The following is a 19,132-nucleotide window of genomic DNA, read 5'->3' as shown; positions in this document are numbered from 1 at the left end:
AATTACAAACAACATAAATTTATTTCTCACAGTTCTAGAAGCTGAGAAGTCCAAGGTCCAGAGGCCAGGAGATTTGGTATCTGCTGATGGCTCACTTTTTGTTTCCAAGGTGGTGTCTTCTTGCTGTATCCTCTGGAGGGAATGAATGCTGAGTCTCCACATGGCAGAAGAGCAGAAAAACAGCTGGCTGGTTTCCTCAAGCCCCTTTATGAATTCACTAATCCCATTCGTAAGCGTAGAGTCCTCATGACCTAATCACATCCTCAGTACCCCACCTCCTAATACTATTGCTTTGGGCACTAATTTTAAGCATTAATTTTGGAGACACATGAAAGTTCAAACCATAGCATTCTGGATTGGGTCCCCCAAAATTCCTGTTCTTCTTACATACAGATACATTACATTCATTCCATCCCAATAGTCTCAAAGTCTTAATTTGTTTTAATACCAACTCAAAAATCTAAAATCCAGAGTCTCATCTAAATATCTTCTAAATCAGATATGGATGAGACTCAAGGTATGATCCACCCTGTGCTAAATTGCTCTTCTGCTGTACCCCTGTGATATCTAACCATTTCTGTTGTTTATAAATTACCCTTTATAGACTTTTAGACTTTACAGTCTAAAGTAGTTTGTTATAGCTGCCAGTATGGACTAAGACAGAATTGGTACTAAGGAGTGAGGTGCTAATGTAACAAATTCCTAAAAACGTAGAAGGTGCTATGGACTGGGTAGAGGCTGCAATATGGAGGATGAGGAGGAGGAGAAAGAGGAGGAGGGAGAGGAGGAGGAAGAGGAGGTAGAGGAGGAGGAGGAGAGGTGGGGGATAGAAGAAGAAAGAAAGAAGACCACAGAGAGAGGTTCAGTCTTAGAGATTATCTACATGGTTGCGAACAAAATGTTGCTAGAAATATGGATAAGAAAGGCCATTGTAATGAGGTTTCATACGAAAATGGGGAACAAGTTATTTGCAACCAGAGGAAAGGCAATCCTTGTTATGAAGTGGCAAAGAACTTTGTTGAATTGTATCCATGTCCTACTATTTTGTGGGAGGTTGAATTTTAGAGTGATGAAATACCATGGAGTGATTCTTGGTAAAAGAAATCTCTAAGCAAAGTGTTGAGGGTGTGGCATGGCTTCCCTTGACTGCTTATAGTAAGATGTAATAAGAGAGAAATGAATTAATGACAGAATTTGTCATCAAAAGGGAAGCAAAAATTAAGGATTTGACAAATTCTCAGACTGGCCAATTGGTAAAGAAAGAGAAATGTGTTTATGATAAAACACCAAGGGTGTTACCAATGAAAGTTTGAGTAGATTAGTATGTCTAGAAGGACTCTAGAATGCTATTCATCAAGACAATGGAAGAGTGGCCCTGAAAACGTTTCAGAGATCTTCAAGGCTGCCCCTCCCATCACAGGCCCACAGTGTCAGGGCCTTGAGGACAGAAAGACTTCAAAGGAGGGATTCAGAGCACCTGTGGGATCTCAGGGCTCACTTCCCAGAGCTGCCTCAAGTTTCTGCTCAATGCATTCTAGTGCAGCACTCCTGGGCCACTCCATCTGTGGCTCCAGTGAGCCTCAGTGCAACCAGGGCCACCCTTCGGGAGACAGAGGTGGCAAAGGTTTGCAGCATCCAGCTGGTGCTAACTCTGCAGGCACAGAGTGCAAAAGCTGTGAAGGCATGCCTACCTCTGCCTAGATTTCAAAGGATGGAGAGGTCCTGGAGATCCCCAGACCCCAGACAGAGAACTGCTACATGGTTCAGGCCCCTGCAGAGAGCCTCCACTAGGACAATGCCTAGTGGAGCTATGGGGGCTGGGCCACCTCTGAGACTCCAGGCTAGTAAAGCCAGCCTGAGAGAGCTGTTGGCATTCAACTCTAACACGTGAGAAATGCAGTGTGGGCTGCACACAGCACAGCCACGGAAGGAATGGGGGTTTCGGGAGCCTTAGGGGCTTAAACTATGCACAGTGTGTTCAGAAGGCAGGACACAGCGTCAAAGAGGGTTTTTTGGTTTTTGTTATTCCCAGCTTTAAGAGTTAATGTTGTTTGCCTTGTTGGGTGTTGGACTTACTTGGGACTTGTTACTCCTTTCTTCTTTCCTATTTATCCCTTTTCAATGGTATTGTCCATTCTATCGTACACCATTGTATTTTGGAAGGACCTAACTTGCTTGATTTCACAGGCCCACAGCTGGTGGGGAATTTTCCTCAAAATAAATTGTACCTGGAGTGGTAACTCTGTATTATTTAGATGATGGTTAGAGGAGACTCTGGACTTTAGACTTTTTAGTTGATGCTGGAAATTGTTAAAACTTTTGGGCCTCCTGGGATAGAATGGATGTATTTTACTTATCAGAAGAACATAAATTTTGGGAGAACAGAGGCAGAATGCTATGGTTTGAATACTTGTGTCTCTCCAAAATTTATATTGAACCTTAACCACCAATGCAATCATATTAAGAGGTGGAGCAATGAGCAAATGATTAGGTTATGAGGGCTCTACCCTCATGAGTTGGATCAATGCCCTTATAAAATGGCTCAAGGGAACTAGCTCTCTCCTTTCCCCTTCTACTGCCATGTGAAGATACAGCATTCATCCCTCTGCCATGAGTGGGTGCATCAAGAACGTGCCATCTTTAAAGCAGATAATAAGCCTTACCAGACAACAAATCTGTTGATGTCTTGATCTTGGACTTCCCAGCCTCCAGAAATGTGAGAAATAAATACCTGTCATTTATAAATTATCCAGTTTCAGTTATTTTCATATAGCAGCACAAATGAACTAAAGTAATCTGTTTCTGATTTTTTTTCTATAGGAGTTAAGTTTTTAATAAATAACATATTTTACTTAAATATCCTCCCATTTACTGTTATCTAAGTGTACATAGTAAAATTACTGGCTCAAATTTACCTCCAGCCCCAGGCAGTTAACTGATCATAGCTTACCAATAAGTAAAAATAAGAAAACCCGTAGCAGATGAATTGGTTCAAAACATTTATTCAATGGCTACCAGATGCCAGGAACAATCTCATCACTGCCAATCCACTCTCAACAAAACAGATAATAACTCTTGCCCTCACAGCCTTATATTTTATTGATGGAAAACATATATTAAGCTAATAAACAAGTGAAATATACATATATTAGCAGGGAATGTAAACAAGGAGTGTGCATTGTTGGTGAGGGTTTCGTGGTTGTTCTTTTAAATGAGGTGGAGAAGAACTAGCTGAGTACAGATGTGAAGATGAGGAGGTAGCTCATTGTCATCTTGTACAAGAGCTTTTAAGGCAGAGAGAGCAGCAAGCATAAAAGCATAATGATTGGAAAATATTGTGTAAGTTTGGGAAACATTAGCAAGAAGGCCAGGGAGACTAGAACAGAGTGAAGGGCAGTCGGATGTCAGAAAGCTACTAAGGGCTAGTTCACACAGGGTTTTAGGATTATTGTGACCGTAATAATTACGTTTACCTAAGACTCTTCAGGTTATTTCTGGTGTCCTAGCATCTGGCCCAATTTAGCATTTGCCCAGGAGTGTTGTATTTTAGGTATTGCTATTAATAAGTGCATTGCAATGAAGAATGATGATGATGTGTTTGGCAGCCCTCCAATTTCTAAATCCAGCTTTTGCTATGTTATCCTCTTGTAATGTGTAAGACACACGTCCAAGGAACAGAGATCTGACTTTAATAGTAATCATTATACCTAAAACGTGACCAAAAATAAACTATTTTCCCATGTTTTTTAAACACAAAAACAAGTGACAACTTTTGAAGAATTGGTATCCCTTTTATGCCAGCCCATTATGCTGTGGCCTGGACCTCACAGCTCCCTGAGAGTTGCAAAGGGTCACAAATATACCAATCAGAAATGCCTGTGGAGATATTGACAAATCATAGGTTAGATGTTCATGAAATGTATGTGAGAAAAAGAGCATGAGCAGTTTTACCAAGAATGTGTAGTGAATGGCTTGAATATACTTCCTCAATGTTTTATTTTTCATTAAATATAGAGTTTATAAATATTTACTTTATAATAGATTTTTATTTTGCAATAACACTTTTCAGCAAAAGATAGCTTAAAAATAAAATGTCTTTTAAATAAAAATAATCTGAATTTCAAAACAAAAAATAGTTCTGAATTTCTGTTTCTTAAAGTTGATGAATACATAATCTGTGTGAAATATTTATGAACATTTACCATCTGCAATGAGAGCTCCAGTGATATCATTGACTACGCAGAAATCAGTAAACACAACTATGCTGAAGAAACATGAGCATCTGCTTTAAAATTAATAGTTAATTCTCTGCCCCAAAGCAATCATTTAATATGCAGAAAGTCCCTTTGCATATCACTCTTTGAAGCATGACTTTTCGTTTAGATCAAATGACTTTTCAAAATTAGTGTTCATTTTCAATTCCGAGTTTCTTTATGTGTATTATTAATGAAGTTATAGCTGTTAATATCTTGACTCCATTAGCAGAATAACTTTTCCAAAAGATCAAGTAATGCCATTTTTATATCAGAGTGATCAGAATGTTTTAAATGAAACATCTGTTTGTTGCAAAGATGATTTGAATTCATTCAATTCATGCACTATAAATAAAGTTTTTTGGAAGTTCATTTGGATGAAGGTGAGACATTAGATATTAGTGATAATGCTATCATAAAATCAGTATAAAAGTTTAGCACTACTGATACAATAATTTCCTTCTGTGGGAATAATTTGAATGTAGATTCTGGTGAAGCATACCATCATGGCAAAAACGTGATTTCTAATACAGTAATGAATTGATTGATAAAAAAGATTGTGCTTTAAATTGATTGCTCACATAAATTATAATCACATCCCAAGAAATTTTAATATTCTAATAATTAAAATAAAAGCCATAATTATATTGCTTGTACACATGCATGCACACACACACACATGTAAATTATTCAGTTATTCTCCTACTGATTCAGTAGTCACTCAGGAACCTTCTGGACCAAAATAATAATAATAATAAGACTCAAGTCTTAGGTGACTCAAGTAATAAAACCCTGTAAAAATCTCTCTGGACAACACTCGTTCAGCCAGTCTTTTCCTGATTATGCATACCCTCCTCTTCTATTTAAAATCTGCAACTCAAGGAGCATGAAAATTTAAGGTAATTTAATAGAGGTTATCAGCATATAGAAATCTACAACTTGAATTATATTATTGGGTAACAGTGTTGTTCGTAATCAAGACAAGTTTAGCCTAATAAACACACTCCGAAAAGCAGATAATTGGATTTGGAATATAATACATTTGATAAAATTGATACAAATTATATTTACAACTATTAAAATCATAAATATCTTGGTGTCTAAGATACTAATCTTCAATTATGTACATATCATTTCCTGAAAATGGCAGATGTTTGTTGAATACATAATGTTTTATTCTCCAAATACATTATTTACTTTTATTTATCTCTTCTTGATGAGTCATGTATTTTTCATTTAGTTACCTTTATGCCTATAGTTAGAATTCTGTGTAATTAAATTATTCATGGTTTTTTTTGAGACGGAGTCTTGCTCTGTCGCCCAGGCTGGAATGCAGTGGCAGGATGTCGGCTCACTGCAAGCTCCGCCTCCCGGGTTCACGCCATTCTCCTGCCTCAGCCTCCCGAGTAGCTGTCATATTTTAAATTATGGTCTCTGACCAGGATTATGCTATAGTAAGATGTGTGCACAGAAGCAGATGCTCTTGAAGGCAATGAATCTTCAACTTCAGTGTCTCTCACTTGCAAGGACTCCTTTCAAGACTATAGGAAGGATCTTAGCAATGTGGTTGTATTGCCTTTCTCATTTGAGTTTTTGATATTTTAAAAAGAGGGTATTTTAACTACAAGAGTTTTTATGAACAATGTTAGTTAAGCCAGCTCAGTAGTAATGCATAGAGAGGCAAATATATCAATGGAAGATAATTAAGAGCCCTCCCCCATGCCCTGTATATGTATTGGTATTAACCAGAAAAATTGGGCATCTATATGGAAAAATTAAACAGTAAAAAAAAAAAAAAAGACTTTTGTCTCCATTCCAACTCCTTTTTCATCACACTTTACCTAGTGACTAGTAGCATTGGAATGAGCATGAGCATTTTAGGATCTGACTAAAAGAGGATGAGGTCCAATTACATGATTGAACCCTGAGACTTATAATATGTGGTTCACGGATATTTTTGTGTATGGTTGTTATTGCTAGTTCTCCTGGTGTAAAAATGACTTCCAGGCATATACCCATTGCCCAGTGTGACTTTACACTGATTTTCTGACATAAATTTAAAGAGCCAGAGGACATGTCTTGACAAAAATGGTCCAGAGCCTGCCTGGTAACAGAATATGTGTATAGTAGGGGAGAAATGAGGTTTGAAATGTACAAAGTTCAAAGCTTATCCTTGGAAAATTCTTCTAATCATCCCATTCGCTTCTCTTTAATGTGTCATCAAAACAGAAGCGTTATTCTTCCAGGAATACAGTTAACAATGCAGTATAAACAATTTTAAATTTTTATTATTGATGAAAGTTACATGATATTAAATGTATCATTATTCCTGTGCTTGTAGAGCACAGCCTATATCAGCTCTACAACAAGCAGGCATGTTTATGGGTAAAGTACATGTTTTATAAATCTCTATGAAATATCGCCATCAATGAAGATACATAAAACTCACAATATGTCATGTTATTAACGTAACAATGGTTAATGTATATCATGAATTCAAACAGTACTTAAGGTTAGTCATTGAACAAAAAATTGAAATGCCTGCAAGTCTTACAGCTTGGCTATGACCAAAAACCAAATATTGATTTTCACGTATTTAACAATAATACTAAAAATTTACTTTATCAATGATGACTTGTGAAGCTAAGTGGAACATTCCTAATAAATCATCAATTTAAACATATCTTAATAAATCATTCTAGAGGAAAAGAAAATTATCTTTTAACCTCAGTACAAATATTATTTTAAATTATCATATAAAAATGTAAAAATGAAGCATTAAGCAGTTTATTAATTTATAAAACTATGTTATTTGAAATCCTATGATGTAATGTTTGTAAGCTATCTTAAATTTACAATCTAATGTGATTTTTTATTATAGATAAGTATTTATTTATATATATTTATATATATACATCACTTTTATAAAAGTTTGTGCACATTTATTTTGCATATTTTTTCTTAAAGGGGGCCTCAATTTTTATAAACATCAGGCCCTACATAATCAGGATTCACTCTCCTGCTCCTTATTTATCAAAGAGAGATCATAAGGAGGAAATTAACTTATTATGTTCAATACTCCATGAACACAACAAGTTCCATGAGTATCTCAAATTCTACATGTCTATTACTAAACTAGTTTTCTCCGTTTTTCCCAAATTTACACACTGTTTTTATTCTCTAACTTGATGAATAAAAAGACCATTCACTAAAGAACCGCTTTCTCATTCCCACTGACAGTATTTCACTTCAGGCTTTCAAGATTTGTCATCTAACCACTCTCCTAGAATCTATATTTGCCCTCCTTCTTATATAACAACCCTTCACTCAATTTCTCCTCACTTCTGTCCCCCAATTCATCAGCTAATTAACTTTACCTAAGCTTCGAGATTCAACTCATATGTCTCCAAGTTTATTAAGCCACCCCTCATCCCTACCTAGTCCACATTAACTGCCCTCAAAGAGCATCTTATAGTGACCTGAACTGTGTGTTTTCTTGTCTGCCTTCTCAGTTAAGCCAGTGAGATACTCAAAGGCAAGAATTCTACCTTGTTTTGAATCTCTGGAATCTAACTCGGTTCCTAGTACATAGTTGCAGTTACTACATTTAAATTAAATAAGTGGATAGATTGAGGTGCCATTTCATTTATAAAGTATTTAGAGCTATTCTTTTGTATTTCACCCTAAGCAAAGTCTTTTTTCCCTGTAGAAGTCTAGATTTATTTCCTTTCAAAATACGTTCTTACTTCACACTCTAAGCTAACTCCGTGGAATGATCTGATGTGTACAGAATAAAACCTCATTCTAATTATTAATATTAAAATCATTCACACGACAGAATGGATTTCAGTAAATTTGTCAAACAGTCTTCAGCAACCTAATCACTTGTGCTGCTACATTTTAGGGGTTAATTTTATAGACTATGAATTTGGACCATAAATGATATATATGTGCTCTCCAATTAGAAGCAATAAGAATGAATTATTCCATTTTAACTTCTTTCAAATATCAGGAAGACTGTGTAACTTCTGTTTTAATTGATACTCTTTATCGTATTTTTCCCTTCATTTTCAACTCACTACATCAGAATTGTCTGTCAATTCTCTATGTTTAGTCATGTAACTTACAAGAAATATTTTAAACTACATTTCCAAACATATATATATATACATATCAGTACACACATAACTTATGCATATTCATTAATACCTTAAGAGATGGACTTTCATGTAGCATGACCATAAATTTTACTGCATATTTGTAGCAGTAAATACAGTATGAAAATACTAAGTTCAATTAAATCCCTCCCTTTCTAATGTAAAAAACACACTTACAGATGAGAGAAAATGGCATTTTAAAAGGTGTTTTGTGTTCTTCAGTGTCAAAAAACAAAATTACAACAAAGTTAGTTAAAGATCTCATTGGGTTATATTTGCAATTCTAGAATTGGGTAACACCTAATTCTATGGAATAGAATGAGTGTTCCTATGAACTGAGCACAGGAGTTTGGCTTTATAAGCAGAAGAGGGCTGAAGGAAGCAGAAATAAGGAATGAAAGGCAGACTGGTCATTTCAAAGTTACTTTTCTTACAGGGTCAAAACCGAAAGGACTTCCTTATCATACTAGCGCTGGTGAACTGGGCCCCTTCTGATTGGTTGCTGCAAATCTCCTGGTTTTTTTTTTTTGTTTGTTTGTTTGTTTGTTTGTTTTTAACTGGACCATTTTAAAGTTCAATTTGATTACATGGCACTTAGCACAAGTGACTCCATTCTGGTTTGTTCTGGTCTGTTGGGGCCTAGTGCAGAAGCTCAATCTAAAATAATGACCACTCATAATTTTTGTTTAACATTGGTTACTTGGTTTTTAAATATTAATTTATGTATTTAAAAAATATCCTTCAAGGGTTATAATTTTCCATGCAATAGAAAAAATTTATATTTTAACAAATATATTTACAAAAGTGTTTTACTTATACTAATAAAATTATAAATATTTTCTATATGAGGGCAAGAATATTTCAACTAAATATTAGTGTTTCTATTCACTCAGAAATGACATTAAAAATTTTGATATTTCTGCCAATATTAATTTTTAAAGAAATATGTACATTAGTGAAGAAAGGAAAAATATTTAGGCTACATCATAGAACCTGTCATTTACTGACCTTTCATTTCTAACTCACTTTATATTAGAAGGAATATTAAAGTTATTTAATGAGATAACATTATAGGTTCCCCAGGAATAAATATTCTCTCATTTTCTGTGTCTCATGCTCTCTTTTGTCATTTCAGTCTGTGTTTTTCCCTTTCTCTGTCCCTCTCTCCTTCACTTTTAACACGCATAAGCATAAAAGATTTGTTTGAGATTTCCAGAAATAATGAAATGAATGTTTCAATTATTAATGGCCCACTGGAATATGTATATTTTTCAAATACTCTAAAACTTATTTCTGGTTATTATGGTAACATGATTATTTACACTGCGTTTATAAAGATTAATTCCAATTAATTTTTTATAACTATCCCACTTATCCACATGGAATGTCTTCCCAAAACAGTGTAAATTCAGCTTCCACGCAATATCTCAAAACTCTAACCGAATTTGTTGAAACAGGTGCATTTCCTAGTTTAACTAAATTTTATAATGTATTGTTGAAATAAAGTACATAAGATATTAGATTGGAGGATATTATTATAATTAATTTTACTTTAAATTAAAATGTTGAGAGAGTCACATTAAATTCATGAAACATCGAAACCCACAGAGAAAAACATGAAATAACCTTTCCCCCATTTTGTAATATATATAATAGAATGAAACTTTGGGGAGCATAAATAATTCATGCATGGATTTTTAAAAGATATTACACCAGCAATAATAATAATATCAATGATACCAAGGTATGTAGAGATACAGTTTGGGTATTAATAAATAAGCTGAAAGTTATTAAAAATTGGTTTTCTAGACCATAAATATTGTTTCAAAAACAACGGTAACATCACAAATCAGAAAATTCAGCCAGATTTTACTAAGGCAATTTTGAATCCATCTAATCTTGTAACTTTAAGAATAATATAGTATGTAACTGTGTACATGCAAGTATAAATATGAATTGAATAGAATAATCAGAGATAAGTATGCTTCTTTCTGTCTCTAAAAGCTTATATCAAAATGCAGACCTTTCGTAAGGCAAGCTCTTGAAATTATTTTTTCTAAACAAGAAAGGGGAAAAAGAGAATTGATGACATATGGTAAAGTCATTTTGGATCCTTCAGCCTTGTGTTTCTTTAATACAAAGAGATGTAAATACGTATAATTAAAGCGAGCATTCACCATGTATGGATATGCTGAAAATATTTATGACTCTCACACTGATTTCCTGTAAGTATCAAAAATATTATTTTATGATTTATAATATATATACTACTTAGAGCCATATATTTATTTATTTTATATACTTAATCTATTTCTAACCCATACAGCCACATTGTATGTGATAGTATTTTTTAATAATAAAATATAAGATTGGAATAAAAAGTAATATTTACATATTGATGTTAAGAATTCTGATTTATGACACTTTCCAAGATTCTGGAATCAGTACTACAATTTTCTTTTCTTTCATAAAAGGTTTTCCTGGTGTGCTTTGTACCTAATAACAATTAGGTACAAGTGAAAATTTACTGCCTTTTCTGTATCAATTTTATCTTAACACAAAGTAAGCCTCTGAATCTTAGATGAAATTTTCTGGATTTGTTTTTAGTAATATTAAGCATCACAATTTCACCACCTGCTCTTTTGTTGTGGTTGTGGTAAGAACAATTAACATTAGATCTACATTCTTAAAAACTTTTTAAATGTACAAAAAAGTGTCCTTAACTATAGGAACAGTGTTGTGCAGTGGATCTTAGAATTTATCATCTTGCATAACTGAAACTTTATGGAATGTTATAGTGGTGATTATAGAGCAAATATGATAAAAAAAAGAAGCGTCTGACACAGGGCTGCTAAACCCAAATAATAGGCTTGCTTTCAAATATAGCTATTGGAGAGACATAGGAAACTCTCTAGGTGAATCAGTGCTATAAAGGCCAACATTGGAAACTCATCATCATTCATTTTCTTCATAAATCATTTGAATTTTTAATTTCAAAAAATTAATAAAATGGTGCAAATAAATTCAGGACCCAAGCATGATTTCATTGCAAAATGTTCATGCTTATTCATTCTTCACATGGAACACTGTGGAATTGATAGATAAAAAGTACAATACACAGTACAAAAGTTTCCCCAGAGTGAAGTCCTTCCTGACACTCCCCATTTTCTCACTTCTCCCCATTGGAAGGATGACCTGTAATGTGGAAGCCTCACAGCTGCTCCTCATCACAGCCTTCCTGGGTGAAAAGTCAGTGCCATGCAGGACCCTGCATTTTGGCTCTTGCTGAGACTCTTCAGTTTACTTGTCTTCTATCACAGCTGTTTTCCTCTGTACCTTGTGTCTCCAGTGCTGTAGGCAGGTCTCCCAATTGTCCGCTACCTACAGTTTCAGATTGGATGCAGAAAAACTCTCCTTACTGCTTGTTAGAAAATTGTGACTATTCTGCCAGAACAGTGCAGGCGGAGGAGGTGGGGAAATAGAGGAGTGGCACTCTGACCTAAAACACACCTATACTACTTTTAATAAAGAAAAAAATATAATTAAATCAGTAATAACATGTGAATAGTAAGGTGTATTTACATACACATTTTCTTTATGTGTATATAAAGAGCCCAACAAACCACGTGGTGTTAATTCTATTCTAAAGTTATGGAAACTGAGGGTCAGAATCACTAAATAAATCCCAAGGATATTAATGAATGAATGTAGTAAGGAATGAATGAGTTTCTAGGGAAAACTGCATGGATTGAATGGATCAAGAAATTGAGATAAAGAGAGGTCAAATTTTCCAATTAGCAATCAATTTACAGAGAGTAAGCTGGTCTGACAGTCACATGGGGTTTATGTTTGGGGGTAGGATGCTGCTGAAGAACCAATGATGACAATTTTTAAAGAAAACAAGAATGAATAACAGATGAAACATCATCATGGAATAGAAGAACAATGGTGAGTCAACTGGATGGTTAGGCTTTCACCAAAAACAATTAGCTCGGTGGGAAATGTTGCAGCTACTGCCGTGTTTTACAAAGTTTTCTTAAGCTTCAGTACCAATGTTTGAAAATCTAGGAGGGAGAATCAAATTGCTACAGAAGTATAGCTGGAAAAAAGCTGACTTAAGAAGAATTTAAAATCATAAATTTTAAGAATAATTACTAAAGTAATTTAAACAATGATTTAAGACTTTTCTCTTAAAAAAAAAAAAAAAAAACACCAGAAATTTAGGTTTTATATGCAAGTGCTACCAGTTTTCAAAGAACTTCAATAATTATACAAATTCTTCCACAAAAAATCATAAAAGGGGGAATAGTCTGCAACATATTTTATGAGGTGGTATAATTTTAATTTTAAAAAGTAGACAAAAGTGGTATGAGGAAGAAAAATAGGTCAATTTGTTCATAAAGATTGATGCAAAATTTCTAAACAAAACATTAGCAAAGAAACTCAATTATCTTAAAAATATTAATACACGAGAATCAATTTGGGTGCATGAAAGGATTGCAAGAATGATTAATAATGCAGAAATATATAAATGTTTATTCTCACACTAACCGATTAAAGGACAGAGACCTTGTCAAATCTCAAAAATGCAGAAAAACTTAATATTTTTATATAGTAAAAATTCTTATGATAGGAGTAGAAGAGAAACTTGTTAACCTCATAAAAAATCTCCATCAAAAAGAAGGAAAGTAAAAAGAAAGAAAAATACAATCTCAATAACAGATATCCTAAATGGGCAGATTCCAAAAGTAATTCTTATCTTCAGGAACAAGATATGGATATTCACTATGAATACTCCTATTCAACAATATGTTGGAATTCTGTCAAGGAAAAAGACACAGGGAAAGAAAGAACAATTATAAGGACTAGAGATTACTAATAATACCATTGCTGGTAGCAAATGCCGCAATTACATACATAGAAATCCAAATGTATCCACAAACAAAATGTAAGCAATAGAAAAATAGTGATAATATGATTATTTATAAAATCAATGTATAACAGTCAAATACGTTTATATATGCCAGCAACAAAAATATTAATGTTATTAATAAACATAATTTTTAAATGTTTAAAATACCAACAAAACCCACAAACCAACCAAGAATAAATCTAACAAAATATATGCAAGACCTGTTAGCAGAAAATTTATATCTTTGTTGAAGGTTATTAAAGAATATGTAAATAAATCGAGCAATACTACATTCATGAATAAGGAAACAATTCATATTATACATGTGTTATTTCTCCCAAAATTAATATATAGTTTTAATGCAACTTCAGTCAAAATCATGATTGGTTTTTCTTACTATTATTTTAGTTTTGGTGAAATATGATGAGTTTAAATGTACATGAAAAAAAGAAGAAATAATTGGTAAGATTCTTCATGCCCTGAGATATGGACTTACTGGAAAGCTATAGTAATTGCGAGAGTATGGTACTAGTGCAGAGATGGACAAAGTCGTGAGTAAAACACAATAGAGAATACAAATAGAAATGTACCCATATGTGGAAATAATACTTATCATGGACTTTGCATACTAGAAAGTTGAATTGTTCAATAAATGAAAAGATGGATAAAAAATAAATAGAAAAAAAGTCCTCCACAACAGCCAAAAGGAAGGATGAAAGGGAGTAAGAAAGGAAGAGAGGGAGGGCCGGAGGCCAGGATAAAGGGGAGATGGGAGAAAGTGGGGAGAGAAGAAAAGAAAGTACTTCACACCACAACAAACTAAGAATTTCTATGTCAAAAGTAAAACTGACATTTTAAGAGAGTGTATGTGAATTCTGAGCTCTGAGTAAGGAAGCTTGTCTTACAGAAGACTAGTTAAGGTACTAACTACTTATCAAAGGGATGATGAAATTGCATATTAAAACTAGGTTCTTATTCATTAAAATACACATTAATGAAAGTAAAAGAAAAAACTTTAAATTCGTAGAAGATATTTGAAAAAAAAATTATTCAAAAAGGACTAAAATCAAAGACGTGTAAAATTTTTTTGCAAACCAACAAGGTGAAAAGGAATAGATAATGGAAACCAAAAGGATAAATAGGCATTTCACAAAAATAAGAAATAAAATGAAAAAGTGTGACAAGTGTTAAAGAGAATGGATTCAATAGAGCACATCCATTGTACATTGGTGCAACTTCTTTGCGAAAAACATTGATGTTATCTGGTAAAGTTGCATATTAATATGCATTACTCTAAAGTGGCCACTACCCTTAAGCACTAGGAAGTACGTACAGGCATACCTTGGAGATATTGTGGATTTGGTTCCACACCACCACAATAAAGTGAATATCACAATAAAGTGAATCACACAAATTTTTTTGTTTCCCAGTACATATAAAAGTTATGTTTATACTGTTGTCTATTAAATGTGCAATAGCATTGTGGTTTAAAAAATGTATATACCTTAATTTAAAAATAATTCATTGTGAAAAATTAGTAACAATCATCTGAGCCTCCAGGGAGTCATAATGTTTTTTCTGGTAGAGAGTTTAGCCTTGATTTTAATGGGAACCAAATGATCAGAGTGGTGGTTGCTGAAGGTGGAGGTGGCTCTAGTAGTTTCTTAAAATAAGACAACAATGAAGTTTGACCCATTGATGGACACTTACTTTTATGACAGATTTCTCTCTAGCATGTGATGCTGTTTGCTAGCATCTTATACACAGTAGAACTTCCCTCAGAATTTGAGTCAGTCTTCTCAAATCCTGCTGCTGCCTTGTCAATTAAATTTATGTAATAATCTAAATCCTTTGTTACCATTTCAACAGTGTTCACAGCATCTTTACTAGGAGTAGATTCCATTTCAAGAAACCCTCTTTTTTTGCTTATCTCTAAAAATCAATTCCTCATCCTTTCAAATTCAATTCTCATCAAATATGATGAGATTGCAGCAATTCAGTCACATGCAGCCTCCACTTATAATTCTACTTTTTGCTGTTTTTATGACGTCTGCAGCGACTTCCTCCACTGAAGTCTTGAACCCTTTAAAGTCATCCATGAGACTTGGCATCAACTTCTTCCAAACTCTTGTTAATGCTGATATTTTGACCTCTGTCCATGAATTATGAATGTTCTTAATGACACCTAGATTATGAAATCCTTTACAGAGGTTGTCAATTAACTTTGCCCAGATCCCCAAAATTAATCACTGTCTGTGGCACCTATAGCCATATGAAATGTATTTTTTAAATAAGACTTGAAAGTTGAATTACTCCTTGATCGACGAGCTGCAGAATGTATGCTGTGTTTGCAGGCATGAAAACAACATTCATCTTTCTGCACATCTCCATCAGAATCTTGGGTGACCAGGTACATTGTCAATGAAAATAATATTTTTAAAGGAATCTTTTTTTTTTTTTTGAGAAGTATGTCTCAGTCGTGGACTTAAAATACTCAGTAAACCATGCTGTAAAGAAATGTGATATCCCTCACGCTTTGTTCCACCATTTATAGTGCACAGGTAGAGTAAGTTTGGCATAATTCTTAGGGGCCCTAGGATTTTCATAATGGCAAATGAGCATTGGCTTCAACTTAAAGTCATCAGCCTCGTTAGCCCCTAACAGGAGAGTCAGCCTGTTCTTTGAAGCTTTGAGGCCAGGCATTGACTTCTCCTTTGTAGCTATCAAAGCCCTAGATGGCATCTTCTTCCATTAGAAGGCTATGTTGTCTACATTGAAAAATTGTTGTTTAGCCTACCACCTTTATCAATAATTGTAGCTAGATCTTCTGGATAATTTGCTGCCACTTCTTCCTCAGCACTTGCTGTTGATACAGCTTCTTTCCTTAAGCTTCATGAACCAACATCTGCTTGCATCAAACTATTTTTCAGCTTCCTCACATCTCTCAGCCTTCATACAATTGAATAGAGTTAGGGGCTTGCTCTGGATTTGGCTTTAGCTTAAGGGAATGTTGTGGCTCCTTTGATCTTCTGTCTAGACCACTAAAACATTCTCCCTATCAGCAATAAGGCTGTTTCGCCTTCTTGTTGTTTGTGTGTTCACTGGAGTAACACTTTTAATTTCCTTCAATAACTTTGCCTTTGCTTTTACAGCTTGGCTTACTGGCACAAAAGGGCTAGCTTTTGGCCTGCCTGTGCTTTTGACATGCTTTACTCACTCAGCTTAATAATTTCTAGCTTTTGATTGAAAGAGAAATGCAACTCTTCCTTTCACTTGAACACTTAGAGGACATTGTAGGGTTGTTAATTTCCCTAATTTCAATACTGTTGTGTCTAAGGGAATTGAGAGGCCCGAGGACACAAAGAGAGACAGGAGAACGGCTGGTGGGTGGAGCAGTCAGAACACACACAACATTCACAATTATGTTCTCTGTCTTACATGGGCGTGGTTCATGGCACCTCAAAGCAATTACTATAATAACTGATCAGAGATCACCATAAGAGATATAATAATAATGAAAAAGCTTGAAATATTGCGATAATTACAAAAATGTGACACAGACACCAAGTGAGCACGTGCTGTTGGAATACATGGCACTGACAGACTTGCTAGAAGCAGAGTTGCCACAGACATTCAAGTTGTAAAAAATGCGGTATCTGCTAAACTCAATAAAGAGTAATACAATGAGGTATGCCTGTACGAGAATGCACTTTTTGCAAGAATGTAAAGCAAACCAGTTGAAATGCCCATTGACATGGATTTTAAAAGACATGTAAGTGGTATTTAACCCAGCAGTAGAAGTAAAAAGAACTTCAGCTACACGTGGGAAAAGCTTCAGCTACAACATGAATGAATCTGAGTACCAATGTAAGTGGGAAAAGTAGAAAGACACATGTTGATTATGTCAGACACGTGGTAACTCAGTATTCAGAGTAGTGCTCACCTTTGTAAATTAGAAAGGGCAGTGCTATAGGGAAAGAAAACAGAGAAATATGTAAGTTATTAGAAATGTTCTACATCCTGGAATGGGCAACTGGTACATATGTGTTTATTCTATTGTATATATATTAGTATAAGCAAAACAATGAGTATTAGAACCGAATAAAATATTTGCAACATGTCTCACAAAGGTTAAATATCCACAATATAATAAATGAGAAAATGCATGAAAGTTTCCTGTTCTAAATATCCATGGATATTATAATCAGATGATGGGTTTTAGTAATTTTTATACATATTTTATTATATTTATGCAGTGTTGGTATTACCTTGACAAAATTTTTTTAAATGATGCAAATTTAAATGCAAAGATTGCTGTAATATGCAAAGAGTTTGTAAAGTATTATTAAAAGACATCTTGCCTGGTGCGGTGGCTCACACCTGTAATCCCAGCACTTTGGGAGGCCAAGGAGAATGGATCACCTGAGGTCAACAATATGAGACCAGCGTGGCCAACATGGTGAAACCCTGTCTCTACTAAAAATACAAAAATTAGCCAGGCGTGGTGGCGGGCACCTGTAATCCCAGCTTACTTGGGAGGCTGAGGCAGGAGAATCGCTTGAACCCAGGAGGAGGAGGTTGCAGTGAGTCGAGATTGCACCATTGCACTCCATATTGGGCGACAAAAGCGAAACTCCATCTCAAAAAAAAAATAAAATTAAAAAGACAATTCAATAGAAAGAAAGGCACATCTTTGAATGTTCTTTTCATAGGACAGGTTACACATCTCCAGGAAATGTATAAAAATATGCTGAACTCACTAGTAAACAGGGAAGTGTGATTTTACAACAAATAAAAAGACATTGGCTTTCACTTATTATTAAAGAAATATCATAAAGTTGTTCATATGTAGTGTTTTGTGGTTGCAAGGAAATGAATCCTTGCATATTTGACAGTGGGAGCCATTCAGAGGGATATAATGATGTAATGGAATATTTTTCTCTAGAGTAGCCTTCAAAACACATGCGCACATTTACACAAATGTTCTTCAAATAATGTTAAATACAATACTTTTTTGTAATAATGAGACCCTGGAAATAGTTTAAAAATTCATAAAAAGAGATCATTCATTTTATCTTGTAGTACATGAACTTATAAAACATGATGCAGTACTTAAAAATAATAATCTGACAGAATGCAACACATGACATATGCATATGTTATATACTGATACACAAAGTTTTCTTAGACATATTTGAAGTTAAAATAAAACCACACAAGTTAATGAACAGTATGTATAGCACAGTTTTATTCGTGTTGAAAATATGTGTGTAATAAAGATTTATGTATGAAAATTTGTATATGTAAGTATGTAGAAAAATTCCTTGGATAGTTGCATATTATATCACTATCAGTTGTTATGTTTGGGACAAGGGAGGTGAAGAGACACATAACATACCAAAATTTCTGTCCTGTTTCAATTTTTTTATTGCAATAAAATAGGCTATGACTGTATAGCTGGCTGCATTACCTGCCTTTGTGACTTTTCCCAAGGTAGGTTGCATTATTAAGCACCCTGCATGCAGTAACAGCAGAAGCAGTGGGTATTTATGGCAGCTGACCCAGCAATTAGGCTAGAGTGTTCCTGGGTGGAAAACACTGTCAACCAGGTCAAAATACAAGGTGAAGCCTGCCTCCTATTTGCAGATTCTCAGTCAAAAGGAAAGTTGGCTAGAACCCCAGTTGCAGTCTGATCAATTTCTCCCAGTAATGGAGAAAGTAGAAAATTGTTAAAGACATATTTACTGACATAACTGTCACATTTATATATTCACTCAAAAGATAATTTTGGATTGATGAAATTTATTAAA

The 19,132-nt window shown here is 34.3% G+C and overlaps 1 protein-coding gene across 24 annotated transcripts in view; it reads left to right on the top strand.

The window, feature by feature from the left end:
• Positions 1–19,132, top strand: part of DGKB (diacylglycerol kinase beta) — an 818,895-nt gene that overhangs the window by 364,524 nt on the left and 435,239 nt on the right. The window lies entirely within an intron of this gene.

This window comes from Pan troglodytes, chromosome 6 (genome assembly GCF_028858775.2).
Source record: "Pan troglodytes isolate AG18354 chromosome 6, NHGRI_mPanTro3-v2.0_pri, whole genome shotgun sequence".
NCBI lineage: Eukaryota > Metazoa > Chordata > Mammalia > Primates > Hominidae > Pan > Pan troglodytes.
The sequence above is the reverse complement of the archived record's forward strand: the minus strand, read 5'-3'. Positions and strand labels throughout refer to the sequence as shown.